The following is a 6,405-nucleotide window of genomic DNA, read 5'->3' as shown; positions in this document are numbered from 1 at the left end:
ACATATCCTGGGCTAAACAGGAATCATGTCAATGTAGTTCGGGAAGTTTTGGTAGTTGGGACTACTGTGGGACTACAAGGTTACTGATGTTGCATGCTATTACCACTGCTTACCGATCTCCTTGTTACACCGTGCTTAAAAGAAAACAAGAAGCTAGGCTAGACTGCAATTTGTTCTTGTTGCCTTGCTTTCTTGTCGGCTTGTGTTTCTTCCGGTGCTTTTCTTCCGAGACTTCTGGCCCTTTGCTTTTCTGAATACCAGTTTTCATCATTTTGTTCGGTCCGCTGGGGACATGGATTTCTTCATTAAGCTTTTCGGCGGTTCCCCTGGGGATACATCTCTCTTCATCAGATTTGTTATGCTAGGCATGATTTAATGTTCACAAGCCGCTTCTTTCAAGACGCGTCTTTTCTTCCTTTTGACTCAGGCGCTTGAATTTGTGCTGGGACCTCTTGTTGCAACCTTCTACTTCCCGGTGCTGGGGATTTTTATTGTTTCCTGCTGGGGATTCCTGTTGTAACCTTCTGCTTTACTGCCTTCTGACTTGATCTTGAAATGTATTCCTCTGTTGTATGGGCGGGCTCCCAACTTCAACACTTGAAAAGTAAAGACTGAAATGTATTCCTTTGTTTTTATGGGCGGGCTCCCAACTTCAACACTTGAAATGAAAAGACTGAAATGTATTCCTCTGTTGTATGGGCGGGCTCCCAACTTCAACACTCGAAATGAAAACACTGAATGTATTCCTCTGTTCTTATGGGCGGGCTCCCAACTTCAATACTTGAAAAGTAATACTGAAATGTATTCCTATGTTCTATAGGCGGGCTCCCAACTTCAACACTTGAAATGAAAAGACTGAAATGTATTCCTCTATTATATGGGCGGGCTCCCAACTTCAACACTTGAAATGAAAAGACTGAAATGTATTCCTCTGTTCTATGGGCGGGCTCCCAACTTCAACGCTTGAAATGAAAAGACTGAAATGTATTCCTCTGTTCTATGGGCGGGCTCCCAACTTCAACACTTGAAATGAAAAGACTGAAATGTATTCCTCTGTTCTATGGGCGGGCTCCCAACTTCAACACTTGAAATGAAAAGACTGAAATGTATTCCTCTGTTCTATGGGCGGGCTCCCAACTTCAACACTTGAAATGTAATACTGAAATGTATTCCTCTGTTCTATGGGCGGGCTCCCAACTTCAACAAATAAAACGCCATTCCTCTCTTCAGGCGGGCTCCTGACTTCAACAACAACTTTAAAAATAAACGCCATTCCTCTCTTCAGGCGGGCTCCTGACTTCAACAAAAATTTTGAAAAATAAACGCCATTCCTCTCTTCAGGCGGGCTCCTGACTTCAACAACAACTTTAAAAATAAGCGTCATTCCTCTCTTCAGGCGGGCTCCTGACTTCAACAACAACTTTAAAAATAAACGTCTTTCCTCTCTTCAGGCGGGCTCCTGATTTCAAAAACAACTTTAAAATAAAAATGCCATTCCTTTCTTTAGGCTGGCGAAATTTCAACAACTTTTAAAAATAAAACGCCATTCCTCTCTTCAGGCGGGCTCCTGACTTCAACAACAACTTTAAAAATAAAACGCCATTCCTCTCTTCAGGCGGGCTCCTGACTTCAACAACAACTTTAAAAATAAACGCCATTCCTCTCTTTAGGCGGGCTCCTGACCTCAACAACAATTTTGAAAAATAAAAATGCCATTCCTCTCTTCAGGCGGGCTCCTGACTTCAACAACTTTTAAAAATAAAACGCCATTCCTCTCTTCAGGAGGGCTCCTGACCTCAACAACAATTTTGAAAAATAAAAACGCCATTCCTCTCTTCAGGCGGGCTCCTGACTTCAACAACTTTTAAAAATAAAACGCCATTCCTCTCTTCAGGCGGGCTCCTGATTTCAAAAACAACTTTAAAATAAAAATGCCATTCCTTTCTTTAGGCTGGCGAAATTCAACAACTTTTAAAAATAAAACGTCATTCCTCTCTTCAGGCGGGCTCCTGATTTCAACAACAATTTTGAAAATAAATGCCATTCCTCTGGGTAAAACAAACTTAGGAGGAAATGCCTCTCCTATGGGTAAAGCTAAACTTAGGAGGAAATGCCTCTCCTATGGGTAAAACTAAACTTAGGAGGAAATGCATCTCCTATGGGTAAAAACAAACTTAGGAGGAAATGCATCTCCTATGGGTAAAAATAAACTTAGGAGGAAATGCGTCTCCTATGAGTAAAAAAAAACTTAGGAGGAAATGCCTCTCCGATGGGGTAAAAATAAACTTAGGAGGAAATGCCTCTCCTATGGGTAAAAACTAAACTTAGGAGGAAATGCATCTCCTATGGGTACAAATAAACTTAGGAGGAAATGCGTCTCCTATGGGTAAAAATAAACTTAGGAGGAAATGCGTCTCCTATGGGTAAAACAAACCTAGGAGGAAATGCATCTCCTATGGGTAAAAAAAAAATAAACTTAGGAGGAAATGCCTCTCCTATGGGGTAAAAATAAACTTAGGAGGAAATGCCTCTCCTATGGGTAAAACTAAACTTAGGAGGAAATGCCTCTCCTATGGGTGAAACTTTAAACTTAGGAAGTGCGTCTCTTATGCGTGAACCATTTCCTTCTTCCTGAATTATTTACTTACCTGTGTTGTCTTCCCTCGAAACTGTTGGGGATTATTTTGCTGGGGATGAATTTTCCTTTTCTTCCTTACCCACTCTGGGTTGTCCGACCCTCTTGAAACTTGGTCGAAACTCTGTCGAGGATGCTTCTACATCTCGATGGTCCGCTGGGGATAACACTGCGAACTGCTGAGTAACCCTGCTGGGGATAACACTGCTGAGGATAACTCTGCTGAGTAAATATGTTATCTTACTCCTTCCCAAATTACCTCCTTTTAAGTAGGATGTTTCATTCCTCTGCAAACTACTTCCCCTTTTTTATTTTTTCTATTTTTTTTCTTTTTTCTCTTTTTTTTTTGCTAGCTTCTTCCTTCGAAGACTACCTCCCTTAAGACTCGTTTTGCCTTTCCCCGAAAGGAACCGCTGAGGATACCAATTTTCACCAAGCTTGTGTTGGACTCCTCGAAACTGCTGGGGATAACACTATTGGGGAATTATTTACTTACCTGTTGGGGGATAAAATGTTATCAGCTGGGGATAACGCTGTCGAGGATAACCCTGCCGGGGGATTCTGATTCCCTCAGAACTAGTGCTTCACTCTTCGGAAAGCTGTTGGGAATGATACTGGCCTTCTGCTTTTTCTGAGCTCAAGTTTCATCCCTTTGTTTTGTCCGCTGGGGAACAACTTCCTCCATTGGAACTTATTATGTTGGGGGCAACACTGGTTCAAAGACCACTTCCCTTGAGACTGGTGTTATCTTTATTCTTCCCCAAATGGGTATCTGACTTCCAGAAAATTTTCTAAATGAAAGGAAAATTTTCTGCCCCAGTTTGATAATCTTTCTTGTGGCATGTATTTCCGTCATTAATGCCATTTCCTTTACCTGTTTCAAATCAAACAAAATTTGTTAGTTTAAAATGCGGTGGTTGGTTGTGATACTCCTACTGGGGATGGCTTGCCCTTTCTCCTTCCTTGCTCTGCGTTCCACAACTTGTTGGGGATGACATTATTTGCTGGGGATAATCCCTTTCTGCTAGGAATGTCCCTCTTCTTTTGTGGCATAGTTCGGAAACTGTCATTTTCCCGACCTTTTAGTCTCGTATGAATTTCCCAAATCATGCTCACTGCTCTCCTTGCTTTGTTCACGGGCCTTAGCCTTGAGGTTTATAACCTTTGGTTTTGGCAAGGATATCCCTCTTGACACTCGTCAATCCTTTTGTCAATTCCCTTTTGCTGGGGATATCTTTCTTGACACCGGCCTCGCGCTTGTTCCTTGCTGACTATACCACTTGGATGTACTAGCCAGATCTCATCTTGCATAATTGTAAAGCTGATGGCATATTTTGAAGTCAATTCTCACTTGTTCTGACCAAACAGACTCTACTGGGGAATTTTTCTAAGAAAGGAAAAGATAAAAGGGAACAAAATAAAAAAGACAAAGGAAAAAGATGACTCTAAAAGAAAATAAAAATAAAACCTATCAAACGCAGATACTGACTCTAATGGTCATGACATGCATATGTGGCCTATCCTCCGCCGTCGATCGTCTTTCAAGATCTTTCCTTGGCGATTCCCCATCTGATTCTCAATCTTATTCGACTTGTAGTGCCCGGAGGGTTTTCACTATCAAGCCTCTCTCATTTTGGTTTTCTCTCAGCTTTCATCGCCTTATGGTGTCCGTAAAGATTTTCACCGATAAGACTCTCTCATTTGTATCACTTTCCAGCTGGGGATTTGGAGTGTTGCCGGTATGACTCTCTCTGCTGGAGATTAGAGTCCTTTCTGCTGTGGAACAGAATGTTATGTTCGCCGGTAAGACTCTCATTTGTCTGACTTGAAGACTGATCAGAAGGTCTTTCTTTGGACAGTAATGTGGGTTTTTGGATAGAGCTAGAAAGAAAGGGTATTTAAAGGCTCAAAAACAAATCAATTTGAGGTTCAAAATTACAACCTTCGGAACCATATTTGTTTACAACAAGCGCAACCCTTGCCCCAGTTTCTTGCTTGGGGATTTTTTTTTTACACCATGCACACCATGCACACTATGCACACTATGCACCCTATGACCGAGCCGTGAAGCGCCTACGTATCCTCTTTGAGGAATCAGGTCAAACGTAGTTCCCAATTCCCCTTTTTTCAATTGACTTTTCTTTTTTTCTTTGTTATCATTTTTCTTTTCTTTTCTCTTTTTTTTTTCTTTCCTCTTTTTTTTGGTTTTTTTCTTTTTTTCTTTTTTTTTTTCTGTTGTTTACCTACCATGCTTGTGTTTTCTAGTTGTTTCTACTGATTCCGAACGAGGGGTACGAAAGAAAAATAAATAAGTCTCTAAAAGGGGTAACAAAGGATAAAGTGTTTAGGTAGCAGAACAAAATGCCTTCGTCATTCCAGTCTTCAAAACATGCCAAGTGCAAACAACACAATTAAACAAAGATTTGTAGCCTCTTCTGATGGCGCTGGACTTGACAATTATATTCAACATTTGCTTTTCATTTGTCATTTCTAAAGCACCGTTGGGCGACACACTCATTCTCATTATCGTGAACGACCCTCATGCCAATTTGGCGAATCTTGCTTTTAAATGGTTTTCTTTGTGTTTTACTTGCCCTAGTTCCACATGACTCGAGCTTCGAATAATCTCAAACCGTTCTTATTTTCTTTAAATGTTCTGATCACATCTCCAGAGTTTTATGATTAACTTTTCAGATTAGGCCCAAACTGTGTGCACATGTCATGTCACTAGAATTGGCACTGAACAAAATGATAAAAGGATCAAACAAAAAGATGAATGGAAATAGTAAAAGACCAGATTTTGTATTAGACTACCGGTGAAATGGTTTGACTAACAAAACAAACGAAACAAACCAAAATAAAATCCTAAAATAGCCTGGACAAAACTTAAACAAACCGCTATGACAAAATGGAAATATAAGAAGGTTTGACACAAGACAATATTCGGATTACAACCCCAAGAATAATTCGGACAACAGAAATGACAACAAAATAAGCCACCAAAAGCTTCTATCTTGCTAACCAAGGAACAGAGCGTCCTTCCATTTATCAAAACTGGCATCTTAGCCACTAAGCTTTGCATCAATACTGCCAAGACCATTATCAGCTTGAACATCATCAACCTCAGTCAACAAGTTCCCAATAGGACTCGAATGCTCCTGTCATCAGGCCTGATCCCCGCAAAGTGTGCTTTTGGATCTTGTATTTCCGGCTTACCACAAACCAACCACCTTCTTTCTTTGTGATTCAAAACAAAACAGGTTAGAATGGACTCAGTCGGTCCCCATTATTAACAACATCTTTTTTTTCTTTTTTTCTTTATTCTTTCTTTTTTTTTTTTCTATTTTTTCCATTTTTTTCTTTTTTGTCGTGGTAGAATCTTATGGAGATTGCCTACGTATGATGACCCTGCATGAATCAGACCTTGCGTAGTTTGGACAAAATGAAAGGTAACAACAATGAAATATTTTTTTTTTGGAATTATCAATTTTCATAATAAAACAAACGGGGTTTCAAAGGTTTAAAGATGACCTACAAACTTGAAAATCAAACAACCCGCATATTCTAATCAAAAGATTTACAAACTCAAAAAACAAACGGCCAACTTCCTTTCCCCGTTTGACAAATGCAACCAAATGGCTATTTTTGCAAATATGGCCCCTTCCAAATCTCACATGAATTTTGAGGCCGGGGAGGATTATTTTATGACACTTTACAAACTTGTCCGTTCTTTTACGAAAATAGCCTTTCGATAACTGAAAGATACTCTA

Source organism: Nicotiana sylvestris, chromosome 11 (assembly GCF_000393655.2).
Source record: "Nicotiana sylvestris chromosome 11, ASM39365v2, whole genome shotgun sequence".
NCBI classification, from domain to species: Eukaryota; Viridiplantae; Streptophyta; class Magnoliopsida; order Solanales; family Solanaceae; genus Nicotiana; species Nicotiana sylvestris.
This window is presented reverse-complemented; position numbering follows the sequence as displayed.